Below are 23,392 nucleotides of genomic sequence, written 5' to 3'. Positions count from 1 at the left end.
CAAGGCTGAGGGACAGTGTTTAAATTACAAGTATTTAAATCGTTCATTTCTTCCTCATATACCATATTGGTACTTATTTTATGAAAACTTGCTGGCAAGTACAAAGAACAGGCCATCTAATAAACCAGTGTCCAAAGACTTGGGCCAACCCCAAAGTGTAGTTTATACTGTCTTACAGCATTATCCAGTCATCCCTGTGATTATATAAATCCTGTTTTTGTAACTGATCTATCAGTAAAGTGATGACATAAAGATGCTACAAGATTGTGTACATCACAAAGACAAATGGTTATAGCAAAAGAAAATTCTTCCAATATTTCCTACGTTTCACTGTTGCAATAGAATTAGATGGCTCAAACATTTAATGAAGTAATTAAAAAATAAAGTAAATAAGAACCAATGACTAGACATATATCTACTTGTTCAATCTGGCTCTATACTAAATTACTACACTGTACCTTGTCACATCATTACTATTACACCATTCTGGTGATTTGATTACTTTATGTTACATAATGTTTTTTTATTTTAACCCTAATACTGTAAGAAGAGAATGTAAGCCACTCAAAGTCCTGCTGGATTACAGTAGCATTTAAGCTCCAGGAAGGATAGAAGTAATTATATGAGGACATTGCTAGTTAAATTATGATTCTGAACCAGAATAATATATTATTAGAAGCTTCATTCATTCCTTTTCTAGTAATGCATGATGCAATGTCTGTTTCTTATGTAGTTAAATCAGTACTAGCAACATTCAAGAGCAATTATATGCAGACTAAAGGTAACCCCATAATTATGGAGCATATAAAATCTCCCCCCAAGCAAGGGTCTCCAACCCTCTAGCCCATGGTCTATTCTTGGGCCATGACCCTGTTCGGGACCAGGCTATGCAAGTGGCTGGCTGGCAAATGCATGCCACTTGTGCCAGTTCCCCTCTCCTCACCCTGCCAGGCAACCAAGCCATAATGGTTGGGGCTGCTGCCCTAACGATAAAAATTAATAATTATCTCCAATACATCATATTCCATCTTCATGGCCACATAACATTGATATTATTTTTGTTGGAGAAAAAAACAAAATAAAATGAGCCAGGAGCATCTACAAGGATGTCACAAGGAGCGAGATAAGTGGGATCTAAATTTGATGAATAAATACATGCACTTAAAAATATGTCAGGGCTTGAACAGGCACCACCTCAATTTTACGAAAACACCCCTCCCCCAGTACTGTTTGTTAGTACACATAGACCCAGACAGATTTTCAAAAGGTTTACTGGTGAGTAAGAAGTAGTCTAACAGGCAGGCAGAGTCACTGTGCATGAGCATACATGCTCTGGAAAAGAGCAAAGTCTTGGCTGAGAGTTCAGACAGTGCATAGGTTCCATGAAGCAATTTAGTCAGTGACAGTCCTAGAGTCAAATGACAAGCAGATTAATCAGCTGCTCCAAGTCAAAGAGCTGAAAGTCAGGAAGCAAAGACACAGAAACACAGATATGGCATCAATGAGTTGCTCCCAGTGCAAAGCTGACTGTTCTTAAATGGCCCAGACACAGATGTGACGGTTGTGGGCATTGGCACTCATGTTTCTCAAAGAGACAAAGCAGAATATCTCTGTAAAATGCAGAGATTTCCCTGACCCTAGGATGTAACTACCTAAGGATTTGGATTCATGCAAGTATGCACCAAATCATTGTGTTTTTTCAAAAGGCAACTGGACTTGGTTCCCCCCACCCCCCCTTGAAGATACTGCACTTCTCATCCAGGAAGCTTTTTCAGTTCTCTGAACTGAAGAAACTTCTGGGATTAGAAGTGAAATGTCTTCAAGGAAAAAAAAAATCAAAGTCCAGTTGCCTTTTTCAAAAAGCACTTTTGGAACAACCATGATTTGGATGATTAAGAATCTCCATAGATATTGAACCAAATCACTGTTTCCGATTCTGGAATATTAGCAATATTAAACAGCTGACAATCTGTGAATGGGTAGGAAGACAATACAAACCCTATGCATAGTTTTCTTGTGTCCTACGCACAGAAACCTTCCTCTTCTGCTGCCCCCAAGTTTCATTTGTTGTTGATGGTTGACTGTTTACACTGTCTTCATGCCTGCTGTTCTCTCCAGATCCCACCATTCTGTTACTGTAGCTTCCATGGAGCCCTGGCAGTGCAGGTGGGTACTTTGCCATGGGGAAATTTGCACTGAAGTCGAGTATGATGTTGGCTGGGTAACCCACCTACATGGGGCTCTTGTGTGCTAAAATACTGCTCTGGGCTTCTTGCAAAAATACATGTAAAATAAAATGGTAAACAAAATCTAGCTATTTTGGGAGAATCAAATTTAGTGTTACTTTTAGAAAACTGAAAGTAGCTTTTTAGAACAGGTAAGTAAACCAATATTACTTTCTCATTTATCCAATTTCCTTGTTTCCTGGCTTTTTTGTTTTTGCTACTGAATCAATTTCATCTTGAGCTGAAGAGTTTGCTGAAGCATTTTGCTAGCATTTTATTTTTAGTGTTGTTGTATCAGAGCAATCAGTGCCTTCTATGTAATTCCATTTTCTTATATTTTTGATCAATCGCTAGGTTTTGGTGGGTTTGAGGTTTGGGTAGGTTTAGGTAGTTTAGGTAGGATAGGTTTTAGGACTATTACAGAATGGAGGACTAATCTGTAACTTTTTAAAAGTTTAAGTTTTATAAACATTTTGCAAATAGACTCACTCACATAAACCAAAGAAGGGTCCTTTAGTTTTAGAGCTGCCACCTTTAGAATCCCAGAGTTTTCTGAGCAGGTTATCAGATGACAATTTCTGAAAGTTTCAGATCATTTTGAGGTGGAAACACATGAAAACTGAAGCTCTAAAAGAGACTTAAAAATAATTAAAAGCTGCCCTTCCCCAAACTGAAAACCAATTACTTATATGTGTGTTACAACCTCACTTACTTTACATCACACATTACTCACAGCAGCCCTTCTCCTTTCCCTTCAAAAATATATCACCAGAAGACTTTTATTTTTCTGGTCTTTCCACTGTAAGACACTGTAAGATACTGTAAGACAACTTACATACATACAGGTGACTTACAGTCGGGAGTAAAATTTCCATTGCTAAACAAGGTAGTTGTTAGGCGACCCACGTCCAATTTTACAATCTTTTTGCCCTGATTGTTAGGTGACTCAATGTAGTTGTTAAGTGAATCATGTGGTCATTAAGAAAATCTGACTTTTTCCATTGACTTTGTTTCCCAGAAGCCCACTGGGAAGGTCATAAATGGTGACCACATGACCCTGGGACAGTGCAACTATTGTAAATACATGCTGGTGGCCAAGGGCCCAAATTTTGATCATGTGACCATGGGAATAGCAATAGCTATGGGAATAGGAATAGCCACATATATGGCTTCACAGTGCTTTTACAGCCCTCTCTAAGTGGTTTACAGAGTCAGCCTATTGCCCCCAACAATCTGGATCCTCATTTTTACTGACCTTGAAAGGATGGAGGGTTGAGTCAACTTTGTGCCTGGTGAGATTTGAACTGCCAAATTGCAGGCAGCTGGCAGTCAGCAGAAGTAGCCTGCAGTACTGCATTCTAACCACTGCGCCACCACGGAATGCCATGATGGCCATAAGTGTGAAACTGGTTGTCAATTGTTTCCTTTGCAAGGTTACTAAACAAATGATTATTAAGCCAAAGACTACTTGTGCACAAATAAGATTTGAACACATATAAACACATGGGACTCGTCTTTTTCATCTTACTATAAAAGAATGTAACAAATATATGCATATCCAGAAAATTATTACTATAAAGATTGAACCATGGGGAAGAAGTAAAAATACATCAAAATGCATTGTAATCTCTCCAATGTTGCAATTAAATAACATGGAAATAATAACTAGATTTATACTTTCAAAAATGGGGGAAACTATCTTTGCTAGATGATACAGATGAAACGAATGGGACCAAACTATCTGTCTCCAAATTAGTCCCACAATTCATCTAGAATTGTAAATGGCTGAAGATGTAACCTCCTCACTTGCTATTTTGCTTCCATTGCCCCCACACAACACGGTTGTATTAGGCTCATGAAATATTCTGCATGATACAGAATTATGGAAACTCAAAAGCTTGCAATTATTTTATATACTTTCAGCTGATCTAATAAAGGCCCTTGGTCTGGATTTAGTATTTCCTCATTCTGACTTTACGAGAAAAAGCAAAAAACTACTTTCTAATCTCTTTATATGTTCCATGAAAGAAAATATCTGCAGAGTTGTAACAGTCTGTAGTCTCTTTTTGATCTTTTGCTTTTAAAAACAGATTTGTTGATACTGCATACTGCTTTTAAAACTGCCCTCACGTTCCAAATGTTTGCTATCACTGAAGAGATGGCTTCTGCTTTTCAAACTCCTTCTCAAGATGCCTTTGAATTTCTTTCAAATTTCTATCATCCCTGTTTTGGTATTGATGCCGAGACTCTGACGAGGTAAATTATGTTGCTCTATATTTTTATCATTTCTCCATAATTTTCTAGCGTTGTTTTCTTCACCAGAAAAACAAACCTATAATCAAATGCTGCAATGAGCAACAAGAAAGGACTTCTTCCATATTGTTCCATTTGTGAACTTTCAATTTGATCCCAAGCTACACAAGAAAAGACTAAAAGTCAGATGTTTTGTAACTGGGATGACCTCAGCTCAGCCTGGGCATTTACAAGTGGAAGAATCTCAGGCAATTCACCAAAGGCCTTACCTGAAACCCTAGGTCTCTGCTAGCTATCAGAATAGACATCACTGGACATGTTCCATCTTTAGATCAATTTAGCAGTGCAGTTATCATTCTACAAGATAAATATAAAACAAACAGGATGCTGCCGCCGCCTATATTTATTTGTTTTCTTTCACCACTATCATATTGTCCAGGGCATCGATTTACTTCTGAAAAAGTCTATGCATTTTTAATCACAACTCTCTATTATTGAGACCATATAGTTGCCAAAGATAATTTGAGAAGGAGAGGGTGAGTGGTTCTTTCCCCCCCCAATGTCTTTATTATTTTGATAAAGCATATTAAATGTAGGATTTGTTCTGCAATTATTTAAACAGAAAGAGCCTCTCTGGATGGAGTGACCAAAGTTCTTTAGGCTGAACTTTTTTTTTGTATTGTCATTTACTCTTTAATCAGGGGCAAGGAATCCTCTTTTACTGTGTGCTCCATTCCTTCTAAGCCAGGGGTCTCAAACTCAAGGCCTGCAGGTCCGATCCGGCCTACAGGGTGCTTAGATCTGGCCCATGGGGCACCCTGGAAACAGGAAATGACCATCCCATGGTGTCTCTATCAGCAAAAACAAACTGTTTTTGCTGGCAGAAGGTTGCAGGAGGCCATCACACCTGAAAACTGAGCTTGTCAGGGTGGTGCGCGGCCCTTCCAAACTCCATTTTCACCGGTAGAGGGTTGTAGGAGGCTGTCCCAGCTGAAAAAAGAAATTGGAAGTGCATGGGCCACAGGCGCTCTGATACAAGTGACGTCAAGTGGCCACGCCCACCCTGGCCACCACCCCCACACCTTCTCGAGGTCAAACACAACCCTGATGTGACCCTCAATGAAATCGAATTTGACAACCCTGTTCTAAGGTATCTAAAGTCTTAGGTCAAAGCCAGGTATCAATAAGAAGAAGAACAGAAACCAAATCTGTAAATCACATTCATGGTCTTCCTCTTTTCTCCATATCCTATTTCATATTCACTTCCACAAAGGGAAAAGTGCCATTTGAACTGCTTATTTGCATTTCGGTCTGAAGGCCCTGAGAGACCATCCACCCTTCCCTAAGTAAACGTTTAATCAGAACATTCGTAGAAGTTTGTCTTTTTAGTCCAGTTTGCAAACATGTCAATGGGTCCTTTTGCAATGAAAGTAGAACTTTGGGTGAGAAGAATAGCTTCAGTTTCAGTCAACAAGCAAATCAACGACAAAATCATTTTCAAGTCAGTATTATGCCTAATTTGGGGAGGAGGGCTGTAATATAGAAAGTAAGTTCCAATGAACCTACTGAACTTTCATCTTTGTAGGTAATTAGGTATAAATAGGGCTGTATTACACTATTAGGGGGCAGATCAACACTTGGAAATTTGTCTCACCGAATTCTGTTTCTGAGAAGACAGTATGATATGCTGGCAAGTTGACCCAAATACCTTGTGCCTTACACAGTCATATTACCCCAGTCATAGCGGCGCTTTGCCAGCAGAAGGACCTGATTGTGCCATTGTGCCTGAGTAAAATAAAGTCACATCCACACAGTTTTTACTCCCCAACCATCCAAAACTGATTCATAGCACCTCATAGTCTATAAACTAGTCACGTGCTTCTTGCCAACTAATCAACCAATGAAAACAATCAGCAGTCAACTCATCTGAATTAAGCATTGTGTTTTCACTTTTCTTGAAGAAAAACAAATGACCGCACACGGAGGGAACTGCAAAACTTTTGCCCCTGTCCAGCTTCCAGTGATAATGTCCAGTGATAATGTTGAGCAGAACTACACTGTCCTAACCCTATTCTGGAAGAAATGGAGCCAGGGTCTCTTGAAAGAGGACCTAATCTTGAGTTAGAGCTTTCAAGGTAAAATCAGTTTTCAAGAAAAGATTAGATATCCATTTGTCCGCAATAGTATAAGGCCACCTGCAATGTGCATGGGGTTGGACCTGAAGATCTGCAATATCCCTTCCAGCCCCATGATTCTATGTTTCTATGTTTCTTCAAGAATGGAGTAAAAATTACCAGTATATAAAAGTTTAAATGAATCAGAACTGTGGTTGAAGTTGAAGATATCAAAAAGGTGACAGGATCTGCTTCCCTTTATTCCCACATTCTTTTGCCTTTTAAGGTTGTGATTACATTATACATTTCAGTAAACAATAAATTAAACCAGGAAATTATAGGTTGCATAAATGATACTTTGTGTTCCCATAATAAGGCTAGCCTAGTGATCAAGTACTTCCTTTGTAATGGGGCTGTATATTTAAAAAGGGAGAGGATTTGATTGCATATATTTCATATGATCAGCAAGTTCTAGAACAATATTTTTCATCGTATTTCCAAACAAGATTTATATGGGGTACCTGAGAGTTTACTCTTTTTTGTCCTTCTTGGTGTATATTGTCTATTTCTCCATTATTTCTTCTGTCAATTTCTTACTGCAGAAAATATATTAAGGAAGGGTGGAACATGCTGTAATAATACAAGAACATCAAGAGTAATAGAACTAATAAATAGTTAACTGCAAGCACATACTGAAAGAAAATATCCTGTTAAATATTTTTCCATTGTGACTTACACACACGAAAATGATATTGTCTTTAAGAAGGCTTAATAGATGTGCATATAAGAAAAGCATAACTTTCTATCAAAAGATTTATAATGCTATCATACTCATGTTGATCACAGGGGGAAAAAATCAGAATTGGGTAATGTTGTTATTAGAAGATCAACCAAAATGGCATACCAAGATTTCAAAACTTTTAAATGACATTTTTGAAAAGTAGCAAGTGAGAAGAATCATAACAGTCCAAATGCAGACCAAGATTCTGCATTTTAAAATCTATTTCAGAATGGACTGTATAGATGGCATGTAACATACAATGCTAAATGTTAATTATTGTCAGGTTCTACTGAACATTTAGGAAAAATGCTCAGAAGACACGAAAACTCTTAGTCCCTAATCCATGAGTTCTGAATAAAGTACATAGACTCCTGTACTGACAAAACTTTTTCCTACCAAGAGACATAACTTCTGATTCTATTTACTATATAGTATGCCTGTTTTTAAAGTAAATTCTATTGTGATTGCTAAACCTTTACCATTTATAGATTAATAGCAATAGCACATAGATTTATATACCTCTTATATGGTGCTTTACAGCCCCATCTAAGCAATTTACAGAGTCAGCATATTGCCCCCAACAATCTAGGTCTTCATTTTACTAACCTTGGAAGGACAGAAGTTGAGTCAAGCTTGAGCCACTCCTGGCAGTAGGCAGAATCAGCCTGCAATACTGTATTCTAACCACTGCGCCACCACAGCTCATTAAATCATATGTAAGGTGAACTTTCTTTCCCATATATGGAACCATTGTAGTAACTTACAAGTTCTAAGAAAATATAATAAAGAATAATTAGACAGAAGTTCCTTGAGAGAAGATCCCCGAAGATGGGCTCCAATGCTAGTCTGAAAGCTCTGAAGGCAAAACCTTTTGTCCTGATGGCTGACCCAAATTGGATCCTGAATAAAAAATAATACACATGAGATAAAGCATGATTGAAACCCAGCATGTTGAGACTGAATAAAAAAATAGAACCAGAAAAATATCATCAATGCTGGTACCACTTGAATTTTTCAGCTCAAGACATTTCAGGGTCAGAGTGCTATGACAAATATTTTGTCAGCCCAACAATGGAGCTTCTGACAATGGTAGAACATAGAATTTGAGGGCCTGGGAAGTCAAACAAATAAATGTGACGTTATTTATGCCAGTTGTAATTTTTGACTTTTCAAAAATTGTCTCTTATAAAGTCCACAAGTCTTAAAGTTGCCAAGATTGGAGACCCCTGCTATGGAGGGCATTGGAGCAGTTCAATCCCTTGTGACTAAAATAGCCAAGTATTCCTTCTTCAAGAGAGGATGTTGGTGACACCTCAGCTACTACACTGTATACTATCCAGTAGTAATCAAACATTTATGTTACATTTAATCCTTTATCCATCTCAGTCATGTGACCAGGTCTTCTAATGCCTCACTGGAATTTAATGAATTACAGGTTTTATTAAATAAATAATTTGGTATGAAAGGAGAAGAGTACAATTATTAAATGGAATGTAGCTTCCTATCTCTATTAAAGGTATGAATCTGAGAGATCTTCAAAATTAATTTTGCAAAGTGGTGGCAAGATAAAGAAGAAATCTAAATTGCATAAACATCGGGGAAGTGCAGCAGCCATTAGAAACACAAACAAGACAAAATACTGAATACATTCCATTTGTCTGTCCATCCATCCATCCATCCATCCATCCATCCATCCATCCATCCATCCTTCTGCAAAGCCAAGTTCACATTATAGGTAAGGAATATTTCTGTCTCCATTCTTGCAAACTGTTGATACAGTGCTGAAAATATTTTTTTCTGATGCAAATAAAATGACTTGGAACATCTAATAAACTTTTCAATATATACATTAATTAGTAATAACTGCCCATCTCTCTCTCTCAGACAGCCTTGCTATCACTATTACCATTCATTTACATAGCAGCTTGAAACCATCTCTCTCCCTCCCCTCCTCCTCCTCTTCCTCCTTCCTCTCCTTCCCCCTCTCAGCAGCTGTCTGTATACTGTTACTTCAGCAAAACTACAACCTTGGAAGGAGTTTTCAGAAGAATGTTCACAGCAAAGCATAGATCAGTTGATAGGCTTATTGCTGTGATTAATTTGGCCCTGGAAAACAGATATTCCCTGTTGGCTCCGCTCAGCTTCTCTTTACTTCTCCCTCTTGTCAGCATAGCTGGAAACTCAATACCTAGTCTCTGCTGTTGTACATTATTGTTTGCAGAGAGCGTACCTATTATGAAAAAGAGGAGCAGTGATTTATCTGTGATTAGCCTGGGCAAGAGAGAGACCTGCTCAAGGAATTATTGCCCATAATTTATAAATAGCCCTTCTTGCTGTGATAAACAAGCCCAAATAGCTTGAAAAGCACGGCACCACCGCACCTCTGTTTCCTGCCTCCTCCTCATCTTGGTGACAGCCTGGTACTTAAGATTGATTCCCCACTGGCTTTTTGATAGATGCTTATGTTATAGACACATTACTTTCAGTGCAGGCAGCAATTCAGCAAGAGAAATATTAATCACATTGCATGGATTGGACTAGAAGACGTTCATACATTTGTGGGTAACTTTCAGCCATCACACTGAGCTGAGTGACAAATAGATAAGGAACTGGGAAACCACATTTGTGGCCACTTCAGTTTTTAAATATCCTAACTGGTAAAAAGGTAACCATAACTTGAAAGATTTCTCCATTACGTTCTTACAGTGTTACATGTCTATGATAATTCAATTCTCCCTTACTTTTGAAGGGTTTCAAAGTCTTTCTTCAGTTTGTTTTTCAAAACCACAGGGACAAGAATGCAAGAGGCTGCATTCCCATTAATAGGCTCTACCAGGATAGTTAAAACCCTTGCATTCGCATTTGGACAGCCTGCTAAGCTGAGCTAAAAACAACCTTGTTAGATTTTCCTGTGGCTCAGCATGTTGTGTGAACCAAACCCATCCAGTAAATTTTGCCAAATGGAAAACATGTTAATTCAGTATTCAGGATATAAACACATTGTGTAAACATGTCCTGAAAGTTTTCAAAATGTATTTTGCTACCTTTTTTCTGAGATATTCTAAAGGAATGATTAAATCCAGTTAAGAAAAGTTGTTACTTTACCATACCACTGTGGGGAAGAACTACAGCTCAGTTTTAAGCTACCTAATTGTACGTAGGAGATGCCAAGTACAGCTAATGGACTATTAAACTGTCAAATATGCTGCCATCAAATTTAATAATGCCTATCAAGTAGATAAGGTTACTTAATGAGCTTATTTGAGTTATGCCCAGCTTTCTACCAGGTGTGGCAGGTAGTATAGGTAATCCTAGACTCAGGACAAGTCTCTTAGTATGATGGACCCTGAAAAAGCTACTTCTGACTTGGATTTAACATTCTGCCATCCACACCCCATGTCACGTGATCACATTTTGGGCGCGCTCAACAACCAGCCTGCACCAATGGCCATTTGTAGCATCCTGAAGTCACATGACTGTGATTTAGGACATTTTGCTGGTTTTGCATATTTCCAGTTTCTTGCAAAATAAATAAATAAATAAAAAACATTTCGTAGCAAACAACGAGTTTATTTTATGTTCACTTAACAACCCCCGTGTTTGCATTACACTGCAGTGTTTGCTTAACGACTGCCACAAAACGCTAAAATTGGGCAGAATCACATGGTGATATGCTTTACTACTGAAACCATAGCCATGAGTCAATAACTATCTAACCATTTCTTCCTCCAATTTGTTCCCCAATAAATAATAAACTTGGAAAAGAGGTTGGGTGGAAAGAGAGAAGGCAAAACCACTCGGTGACCTTTCAAAGCTGAGAGTGGCTTGAAGCCTGGTCTCTCTCTTCCTAGTCAATTGCTTTAAACACTAGATTTAAGCGTGACTTCAAAAGAGGATTGGACAAATTCATGGGAGATTAAGATACTAGCTATTCATTCTAACAGCTCTTTAAAGTATTCAGCTGTGGTGGCACAGGGGTTAGAGTGCAGTCCTGCAGGCTACTTCTGCTGATGGCCGGCTGCCTGCAATTTGGCAGTTCGAATCTCACCAGGCTCAAGGCTGATTCAGCCTTCCATCTTTCCTAGGTGGGTAAAATGAGGACCCAGATTGTTGGGGGCAATATACTGACTCTGTAAACTGCTTAGAGAGGACTGTAAAGCACTGTAAAGTGGTATATAAGTCTAAGTGCTATTGCTATTGCTATTGAATACTTGTTCACAGATAGTACAGTAGAACCTCAGTTTGCGACTGTAATCTGTTCCAGAACTACGGTCGCAACCCAATTTGGTCAGGACTGGAAGCACGCATGCGCAGAAGGGAAAATTGCCATGGCCAGGTTTGTTCGCCTCCCGATTTTTGAATCGTGACCTGATTCAAAAATCAGATGGATTTTTTGGTCGAAACCCGATTTGGTCGTGAATAGGAGCATTAGCGACACAAAGTTCCACTGTATTGTTTGAATATCTGCTCTTAGGAAAAGAAAGGTGTGATCACTCCTCTCCTCCACCCCTCTGGGTTCATGTGTCCTGTTTGCTCAATATTGTTTGCTCTGGGATTGATTTGTCCTTAATCCTGGCTTGATTCAAGCAGGGCTCTTATTTCTCCAATCAGAGGCATCTAATGGCAGGAGAAGGTGAAGAGATTTGCCTGAGATCCTGGATTTCAGCTGCTGTCAGCAAGAGGAGCTTCCTCAATGGCCAATGGCCATACTGTCTATCAGAATAGAATAGAATAGAATAGAATAGAATAGAATAGAATAGAATAGAATAGAATAGAATAGAATAGAATTCTTTATTGGCCAAGTCTACCTTGAACTAGATTTCTTCCTCCAAAATACTTTTACTTCTAAATATCTTTTATTTTAATTAATGAATGTTGCAATTTACAGTAATATTGAGGAAGTTCTATGAAACAGCCATCAAATTTAGCTGAGCTTACATATACTTACATACCATTTTTCTTTTCCTGAGATAACCAGAAACAAACATCTATCAGCAAAGCTCAGTTGCAAATTTTGTTCTTATCAGATGGCATTACAAAAGAAAATATTTGCTTTGTTCATAGCAGCTGCACGAGCATTTATATGGATTTCATTATATTCAATTTTTTCTACAGCTGTAGCAACAGTTTTCTGATGGATACTATAAAAAGATTCTGATGGATGTTAAATGGAAAATTTGCTTTCCAGAGCAGCAAGTATAAAGCAATGTTTATAAAATAAATTTCATCTGGTATATAAAAAAAAAGCTCTATATTTCTTAACTTGTGGTTTTAGAGGATGAGCCTCATTATAATCTCAGGACCTACTTGTAAAAAAGGGCCAAAGGTTGATAGACATGTCATGAATATTTCCTCAGCTCTTTATAGTAGAGATGACTTGGAATTCAGTGAATAGCAGGATCAAAGGCTTGCTTATAAAATGGTAGATTGTATGCTCCAAAGCTATACCACATGTTGAATGACGTCTGCCTCTTCTATCAAGGACAGAACTGAATGTGAATGAGGGATTAAGGGGCTAAAACACAATCTGGAAGGGAGCTGCAGTCAGAAACCGTAGAGAAGCTAAGCAATGTTTAGCTTTCCTTCTCCTTTATATTAGGAACGTGAGACATAAAAGGAAATCATTTTGGTCTTTTAAGGGTTCAATTTAGGTCAAGTGGGCAACCTGATACCTGAAGGGGCTCATTTCCTTAAATGGGCTTCTTGGTCTAAATTTCAACAACTTGATTTCATTGAGAGCCACATCAGGGTTGTGTTTGACCTTGGGGGAGGCATGGGGGTGTGGCCAGGGTGGGTGTGGCCAGCATGACATCACTTGTGTTGGGGGAGGCGCCTGTGGTGGTCCGAGCATTCTGCCAGTGAAAACAGGCTCCCAAGCTAAGTTATTGGCTGGGACAGCCACCTGCTACCCTCTGCCAGTGAAAATGAAGCTCTGGCCCCTGGGCCTTGAGTTTGACACTCCTGGTTCAGATCTTTATTCTAGAATTAAAAGCACATGTAAACCACATTTATGCAATAAATCACAATTGGTTGTGTTATATCTGGGAGGATGGTTCAAGAATGGAGGCAAGACTCAGATAGCAACAACAGCTCTTTATTAGTGACTTCAGATCTGAGCAACTAATCCCAACCGCAACAGCCCCTTATATAGGGCTGGCTGCGGCTAGGCAGCCAATGAAGGTGATTTGAGTTTGCCGCTCTTGGCAGGGCCAATCGCGGCAGCCCGCTTACTGGCCAATCGCATCAGTCTATGGCGACCAATCACGATTGGCTATCAGCGGGCCAATCAGGTTTGCAGGCTTTCAAGCCTGCTAGTCCGGAACAGGCTGGGTTCATACAGCATGCTAAGTTAGAAGCCATGGTTCCAACCACCGACCAAATTCACGCTAAGGCTAAGTCATATGCAAGCAAGTCACATTTTGGTTTAATGCACTGTGTAGCGCAACCACAGATTGAAGAAAATTTTAACAGAGGGACTTGCAGTTTGTCATTTTCCATGCAACACAAGGGATTATGCATATTATTTAAATATAACTATTAAGCAACGTTCCATTTCCCACAATATTCAGAAAGTTGAGAAGATAAGACCCCCCCCCAAAAGGTTAACTTTCTCCCCTTCCTTATTTTAGATGAGCTAAGTGGAATCTTGCGTCATGTCCTGATATGAAAAAATAAAAGTATGCTAACTGGCTAGCTGACTGTGTTGTGGCAATGTTGGCTACAAATGAATAATCCGAATAATCCTTAAATTATACCAGACTTTTTAAAAAAAGAAGTATATGGGGTGAGAAGTTTAAAACAAAAATGAACAAACCTCCAAAAACAGCCAATAAGAACAAAAGCCTGAGAGAGTTATATTGATAAAAATTCTTGAAAACTTCTTTTATATCAGATCTGAGTAGGAGCATAGCATGCTAGAAGATACATTGAAGAGGCGATTTTGAAGAACTGTCATATCCCGCTTTACCTTCTACCTCCCACAGACTCAATATGATGGAGTTGCCTGCAAATAATTTAAAGAATTGTATGTTTCAAATGACAAAAAAATATATGTTGCCAGATGTCAGTTATTGTTCCAGGAGGAGCCATAAAAAACAAATGCTCTTCTACTCCTGCTATGCTAAGTGCTTTTAGGTTTTGCTAGTATCTTGTATTGCTCAACCCCTTAAACCATCTTTTCTGCCAGCCTTTTCCTTGTTCAGTAACATCTTTAGTCAAGGACCTTATGCCCCTTCTGATCATAGGACACTGGCTCATTTCAAGAATCAAGGATGACAATGATGCAGATGATGATAACTTGGTTTTGCACAGCTTTATTTGAAATGAAAGAAAAGCCAGACTTTTCTTTGGAAACTCAGATGCTTTGAGTAGTTTGTTTGCAAAGTGTGAAAAATCACTTGTGATCTCTGAAGTGAGGTTCCTTGCCTAATGAAGTTACATTGCTTCATTCTCCTTGATGCCATGAAATGTCTACTCAACAAAAACACAACAGCAACAACACAACAACACAACAGCCAATTCTTCCACCCAAGTGGTGATGCTACTTCACTTGAAAAAAAAATCCTTAGTTTTATGCCTTCACTTCAAAGGTGTGCTTGATTGAAGTCTCCGTGAAGTACTTATTGGAAGATCTGCATGGTCCCAGTCCATTTGCTTATTAGGGGGAATTCTCACATCTCATGAATTCAAATAAGCTACTATAGTTCAAGACAGTCCATCTAACTCCCCCAAAAGCAAGGTGCAGCAGTCATGTCAATTTCAACCTTGACCTTATGCCTGGGCTACTGCACTTCTGGATATGCTGCAAGAATTTGAAAACAATTAAAATAGTCTGTGTCAAACTGGTTGCATTTCGGATTCTTCCTGGATCACTTATGCTTATCTCTCCTCTCCTTCCTCCAGATACTACTGAAGAGTTGTATCTCTTTGACTGAGATATTGGAAAACGGAACTGTCATTATAGAACCATCAAAATTACTGATGGTTTTCTACTCTGTATAGTGATGGTACCAAGTTGGATAGGAAATTTCCTTTGGACTACTGCTCATTGTATAAAAGCTAAAGGTTTCCCACGCACAAATGTGCTAGTTGTTTCTGACTCTAGAGGGCAGTGCTCATCTCTATTAAAAAGCTGAAGAGCCAGTGCTGTCCGAAGACATCTCCGTAGTCATGTGACCAGCATGACTAAACACCGAAGGTGCATGGAATGCTGTTACCTTCCCACCAAAGTGGTCCCTATTTTTCTACTTATACTTTTACATGCTTTTGAACTGCTGGGTTGACAGAAGCTGTGACAAGTAATGGGAGCTCACTCCATTATGCAGTGCTACAGATTTGAACCGCCGAACTGCCAACCTTTCTGATCGACAAACTCAATGTCTTAGCCACTGAGCCACCATGTCCCCCTCATTGTATAGCTCACTGTATAGCTCATCATTAAAACAAAGTGGATGGACATAAGGGGGAGGAGAGGAGAAAGGATATGTATGTCTCTAAGACTTTTGGCAAATGATTGATGAGTACTGGATGCACTCACAATATTCATCAGTTGGAGAGAGCACTGATGGTGGCCTCAGCTATGAGGCATGAAGACAATTTTAAGATAACAGATAACAGATGATCAGAGTTGGAAGGGACCTTATAGGTCATCTATTCCAACCCCCCACCCAAGCAGGAGACCTTACACCATTTCTGACAAATGGCAGTCCAATCTCTTCTTGAAAGTTTCAAGTGATGGCACTCCCACAACTTCCGAGGGCAAGGTGTTCCATTGGTTGGTTGTTCTCACTGTCAGAAAGTTTCTCCTTATTTCCAGGTTAAATCTCTCCTTGTTCAGTTTCCATCCATTATTCCTTGTCTGGCCTGCAGGCACTTTAGAAAATAGCTTGACCCCTTCCTCTCTGTGGCAACCCCTCAAATATTGGAAGATTGATATCATGTCTCCCCTGGTCCTTTTCTTCACTAGACTAGCCATTCCCAGTTCTTCATATGTTCTAAATTAATTTCAAACTGCTTTGATGAAATTAACAATAGTAATTGCACTTAGACTTATATACCACCTTACAGTGCTTAAGTGGTTTAGAGAGTCAGACTTTTGCCCCCAACAATCTGGGTCCTCATTTTACCCACCTCGGAAGGACGGAAGCCTGAGTCAACCTTGAGCCTGGTACGACTCGAACTACCCAATTGTAGGCAGCCATCAGTCAGCAGAAGTAGCCTGCAGTACTGCACTCTAACCACTGTGCTACCATGGCTCAGAATTGAGGAATTATCATCAGTAACTGGTAAAGCACCAGAAAAAAGCTACAAGAGTTACACCTTTTCCTGCTTCAAAATGCCTTTGCGTCAGAAAACTCAATTGTTTCAGTCTACACTCAGTTCCTATTCAGGGGTAGGATTCAAATTTTTTAACAACCAGTTCTGTGGGCATGGCTAGGTGGATATGGCTCGGTGGGTATAGCCATGTGACTGGGCGGGTGTGACTTCTTCTTCTTTTTTTGCAGCACCCCCCGTGCTCCATTTTTGGGCCTCTTGGGCCTCAGAGAAGCCTCCTGGGGGTGCATCTTGCTCCCAGGAAACTTCCCTGAGGCTCAGGAAGGCAAAAAACAGAGCATGGGGAGGGGTGTGCAGCCCCCCGCCCCACATGCCCCCTTTTGCCTCCTGGACCTCAGGGAAACCCCCTGGGCAAAGCAGTAAGATACTGAGGGGGAATCCCAGCACAGCTGATAATCGGGAGGAAAAAAGAGAAATACCTTAAGGAATGATGTTGAGAATGCAGTCAGTGATGTTGGGTATGCTCATGATGTCATGCATGCGTAATAAGGACTAACTGGGAGGGGAGAGGTGGGTGGAGAGGGGCAGGGCCAGCCACGGGCATGATTTGCCGGTTCTCCGAACTGCGCAGAATCATAACAACCTGTTCTATAGAACCGGTCCAAGCCGGTAGAATACCACCCCTGGTCCTATTGCTATCCTGGTCAGAAAACTATGTCACTACGTATGTCAGACAGCTGCATTTCTTGTCCTACGCACATTAGATTTCTACTGAATATTAATTTTCAAATGTCTATTCGTTGAAAAAATGAACTCCATCGTACTTTAGTTGCCATGGGAAACTATACAATTCCATGGGCCAGGAATGTGGGAGCAGCATTTAGTATCATTAAGACATAAGAACTCCCCAAAAGGCCAGGCTATCATGACAGCAGATAAAAGCTACAGCATGACATTTGAAAGATACAGTGTGATTTAGACTCAGGCAAATGCTTTAGAAAGGATAGTGTTGAGTGGGGGGGTCAACACTGCAAAACAAAATTCAGTCTTACTTTAGTCTGGCCTGGGGATGGGTGCATGATGGCTCAGCAGTTAAAGATGCTGAGCTTCAGAGGTGGTATTCAGAAGGTTCTGACCAGTTCTGGAGAACTGGTAGCGGAAATTTTGAGTAGTTTGGAAAACTGGCAAGTACCACCTCTGACTGGCTCCACCCCCATCTCCTCTCTGCCTCCTGAGTTCCAGCTGTTTGGCTGGGTCTTCTTTTGTTGCCCTGCACAGGAGAACGGAGCTGGTGGGATGAGGATGGAATGGGATTTTGCAGTAACTTTCCCCCAGGAGTGGGGAGGGAATGGAGATTTTACAGTAACCTTCCCCCAGGAGTGAGGAGAGATTGGGGATTTTACCAATGGTGAGATTCAATTTTTTTTTACTACCAGTTCTGTGGGTGTGGCTTGGTCGGCATGGCAGGGGAAGGATACTGTAAAATCTCCAGTCAGAGGTTGTTCTGACTCAGCCGGATTCCCAGAGAGCAAACACAGACAAACTCAGTAACTCAAACCTTCATGGCTTTAATCTACAAACAAATGTTTTTGTAAATAAAAGATGGCTTGCAGCCAATTAGTCCAAGAAGAAAAGTCTTGACAGAATTCTTCAGATAAGCCAGTATCTCTACACACAATGCTGGGTCCTTAGAGCTTCTTAGAATGTTTTTGCCTTCTACAGAGCAAAAACCCTTTGAAACCAGGCTTATATTCCCTGGAGGGAGGGGCCATTAATTAGCATTCTTACTTCCAAGTCGCCTGTGCTACTTTTCTATGAATCATCCTGTGCTCACGCGTACGTGAGGAGGAGGGCTTTTAAAGTGCCACCCGAGCAGGACCGCCGAGCTGGGAAACGGGGCACCAAGGCAGGGCAAGGCTCCACCAGCAGCGGCCTAGCTTTAGGTGGCTCCAAGCAGCCCGCCCGCCCGCCGGGGGCCACGCGGCGCAGGGCAATACACCACGCCCAGTGATTTTTTTCAGGGGCGGGCCGGATTGGACAGACCAACGGGCCGGATGTGGCCCACGGGCCATAGTTTGCCCACCCCTGCTTTATACCATAAAAAAGCATTCCACCCCAACAACAGATCATGTCCTTCTAATGTCAACAATCTAGTATTTCTTAATGTTATCCATTCCTTAACCCACATCAAATTTGTAGCTTGGTAATACAACTCCCAATTAGGCAAACCAAATCCTCCTCTAATTCTAGCATCTTGCAAAAGTTTTAAGTTTATTCTCGCTTTCTTACCTTGCCATATAAATTTCAACACAATTTTATTTAAATCTTCAAAATAGTCTTTTCCAAGCCTAATTGGAATTGTTTGAAACAAATATAAAATTCTGGGTAATATATTCATCTTGATTGTTGATATTCTCCCTATTAATGACAGTTGTAAATTTTCCCATTTCGCCAAATCTACCGCTATCTGCTGTTTAAGTTTGATATAATTATTTTCTTTTAGTGTACTGCATCTTGCTGTCAAGTATATCCCCAAGTACTTGATCTTATTCATAACCTGAATTTTCAATAAGTCTTCCAGTTCTTCCTTTTGTCTTGATAGCATATTTTTTGTCAAGATCTTTGTCTTATTTTTATTTATTTTCAAACCAGCCACCTTTCCATATGTCTCTATCTTTTCTATCAATTTTGATGCTGTTTCCAGTGGGTCTTCTAGAATAAAAACCAAATCATCTGCAACTGCTTGCAACTTAAATTCTTCCTTTCTAATTTTCATCCCCTTTATATTCTTTTCATCTCTAATATTTCTATTTAGCACTTCCAAAGTTAACACAAACAACAGAGGTGACAGTGGGCACCCTTGTCTTGTTCCTTTTCTTATATCAATAGGGTCTGTCAGTTCTCCCTCTATCATTACCTTTGCTGTTTGCTTATGATATATATATATATGATATATATACATTTTCTAGCAAAGCCCATCTGTTCCAGCAGTAACAACATGAATCGCCAATTCACATTATCAAATGCCTTCTGCGCATCTAGAAATATCAAGGCCATTTGTTTTTCAGGATGTGCCTCTTAATATTCCAAAGTGTCCAAGATTACTCTCATATTGTCTTTAATTTGTCTCTTTGGCAGAAATCCATTTTAATCAGGATGAATAAAATTATTTAAGTATTTTTTAAGTCTTTCTGCCAATATTGAAGCAAAAATTTTATAATCTGCGTTTAGTAGGGAAATAGGTCTATAGTTCTTGATTTGTAATGGATCGGCCTCCTCTTTTGGAGCAAGTGTAATATAAGCTTCTGACCATGATTTGGGTAACCTCTTCTTTAACATAACCTCATTCATAACTTCTAGCAATGGAAGATTCAACGATTCTTGTAATGTTTTGTAAAATTCTGCCGGAAGTCCATCTGGGCCTGGTGCCTTTCCATTATTTTGCTTCTTGAGTGCTTCAGTTAACTTCATCATCGTTATATTGCTTTCTAACATTGTTTCAATCTCTTTAGGTATCTGGGGTAACTTAGCATTCTGTAGGTACTGTTTGACTCTTTCCTCATCAATATTCTTTTGTGTGTATAGTTTCCCATAATAGTCTCAAATAATTTCCTTCTTCTCATTACTGCCATAGCAAACCTGGCCTTGATCATCTGTTAATTGCAATATTTTCCTTGACTCTTTCTCCTTTCTCAATTTATATGCTAACCATCTACCTGGTTTATTTGCATCTTCAAAGTAATTTTGTTTAGCACCTCTAATTTTCTGTGCTAATTCTTCTTTTTCTATTAGACCCATTTTATGTTTAATTATATCCATTTTTAACTTAATGTCCTTTTTCTGTGGCATTTTCTGTAGCTCTTTTTCAAGTATACTCATCCTCTAATGCCTTAGAGCAGGGGTGTCCAACCTTGGCAACTTTAAGACTTGTGGACTTCAACTCCCAGAATTCCTCAGCCAGCTTTGCTTTGCTGGCTGAGGAATTCTGGGAGTTGAAGTCCACAAGTCTTAAAGTTGCCAAGGTTGGACACCCTGCTCTTAGAGGCTAATCTTTTCATGGTATTTCTTTTCCTTGTATAGTCTATTATCAAGCCTCTGGCATATGCCTTCATTGTATCCCATACATTCTGGATTGATGTATCTTCTTTTTTGTTTTCTCTAAAGAAAAAAGGCAGTTCTTTCTCCATCCACTGTGTGAAGTCTTTTTCCTTTAAAATAGCATTATTTAGCGTCCATCTAGATCTTCTTCTTTGTCCTTTCCATTTAATTGTCATTGGATTGTGATCTGCCCAAGTACTTGTTTCAATATTTATTTCTTGGATATTAGTTAACAATTCTGCTGACATCCATATCATATCTATTCTGGACCATGATAAGTGTCTATTTGAGTAGAAGGTGTATTGTTTAATTTTAGCATTTCTTTCTCTCCATGTATCTTTTAAGTTGATTTCATCTACCATATTAAAAAAAAGATTTAGGAAGAGTCTTTCTGTTTTGCTTTATTGTTTTCTGTGCTGTATAGTCCAGTTTGTTGTCTACAATTCCATTAAAATCTCCCACCATAACTATATTAGCATAGTCCAGTTCAATTATTTTGATATGTAATTTTTTATAAAATTCTTCTTGTTTATCATTCGGGGCATAGATTGCAATCAGGAGTGTTTTCGAATTATTATCCATTATTTCCACCATTAGTATTCTTCCATCGTTATCAGTATAAATCAATTTCGCTGGAATAGTCTCTTTAATATATAAAACCACTCCTCTTTTCTTGCATTGTGTCAAGGAGGTAAATATTTTCCCTAGTTTTGGCTGTATCAACAATTGTTCATATTGCTTTTTAATATGTACTTCTTGTAGGCAGATTATATCAAATTTTAATTTCTCTAATTTATGGAAAGTTTTCCTTCTTTTAATGGCTGAATTAAGTCCATTCATATTAATTGTAATCTGTTTTTTCTCTTCCATGGTTATATTTTATAATTAGGATTGGCAGCTCTCGTGGATCTTGGTTCACGTTGACTTTGGCTTCCTCCTTTCCACCTACTGCACCTTCCTCTTTTTCAGTCGTCATTTGGCAGTCCTCTTGGAATTCAATTAGTGAAATTTCTTTTTCTGCCTCTTCCTCTTTCCCTCTGAAAAATTCTGTATAAAATGATTCAGTTTTCTCAATTGAATAAATTCTGTATCACTATTCTTGCCATGTGAACATTAAACCTTCTGGAATCAGCCATCTATAACTCACCTCTTTTTTAAGTAGCAATTTGGTCAAGAATCGGTATTCTCTTCTCATCTCTCTCACTCTTCTGGGTACTTGTTTCAAAACCACAATCTCCTTATCTTTATATTTCAATGTTTTCTCTTTTGCCACTTGCAATATTTGCATTTTAATGGCTTTCTTTGTAAATCTGATGTGAACTTCTCTTAGTAGGCTATTTCTCATTGAGTATCTTGTAAAGACTCGGTAAACCTCATCTATTCCATCCATCATCTTCTCTTCCATTATTTCCAAAGCTTCAGCCAATATTTCTATCATTATCTCAGCTAGATTTTGTCCTTTTTCTTCCTTTATGTTTTGGAATCTGAAGTAAAATTCTGATCTGTCCATCTCCCATCTCAGCATACCACTTTTATCTTGTTCAACCACAGTTAATCTGGTATCAATGTCTCCAATCTTCTTATCTCTTTGTTTATCCTTCAATTTTTTGTAGTCTCTCATCATACTTCATCATCATTTGTTGGATGTTATCGACTTTTTCATCGGTTTTCCCTGTTTTTTGTTCGATGTTCTCTATTCTCTTTTCAATATTCTCTGATCTTGTTTGAATGTTTTGAATTCCTTGCATAATCATCTGCAGGGTCACTTTTTCTTTTTCTTGTTCTTTCTCTTGCCTTAACATTGTCTGTATTAAACATTGTCCTCCAGATGGTGGAGAGGAGGAAGTAGAAGTTGAAGAGCCGGTAGCTGTTAATTTCCTACTCATTTCAAACAATTCAAAATCTTCAGGTTCTTCTGGTTCTTCTGGTTCTTCTTCAGGTTCTTCTGATTGTAAAGTAACCAATTGTGATTCCAAATAAAAATAGTAGTAAAAAATAACCCTAATAATAATAATAATAATAATAATAATAATAATAATAATAATAATAATAATAAAAAGAATTTCTTCAGGTTCTTGTATACCTTAATCCAATCGATTAATTAGACAACAATTAAAATTCAAAAATGAAGGAAAAAACCATAAACATACACAAAGGAGAAAAAGTTGTAAAATCCTAAAAAAGACGGAAAAGTGAAGAATAAAAAGCTAAAAAAAAAAAAAGGAAAAATTCTTCAGGTTCTTCAACACCTTAATCCAATTAAGAGGTCTCAAATATAAAAGAGTGCATAAGAGAAAAAGAAAAAAAATCCAGGAAGATAAAAAGAAAGAAAAAAACCAGTATTGGAGGTAGATGGAAAAACAAAAATACTAGAAAATCAAAAAGAGAAAAAAAGTCTGCTCCCTTAAAAAGAAAAGGAAGGGAATCATTAATACTAAAACTTTTCTTTTAAAATAAAAAACAAACGTAAAAAATTAACTTCCAAGGGCAAGCATAAAGAAAAAAAAAAAAGCAAAGACAAGTTCCAAAGAACTAAAAGTCCAAATAGCTATTTCAAAAAGTAAACTTTTAAGGAGGGGTAGCACAGCTTAGAAAAAATCAAGAAAACACACTGCACTTTGTTTAGTTATCCAAGGCTCTTGTTATAA

Source organism: Pseudonaja textilis, chromosome 7 (assembly GCF_049901715.1).
Source record: "Pseudonaja textilis isolate UNSWEBS1 chromosome 7, rPseTex1.2, whole genome shotgun sequence".
In the NCBI taxonomy this organism is placed as follows: domain Eukaryota; kingdom Metazoa; phylum Chordata; class Lepidosauria; order Squamata; family Elapidae; genus Pseudonaja; species Pseudonaja textilis.
This window is presented reverse-complemented; position numbering follows the sequence as displayed.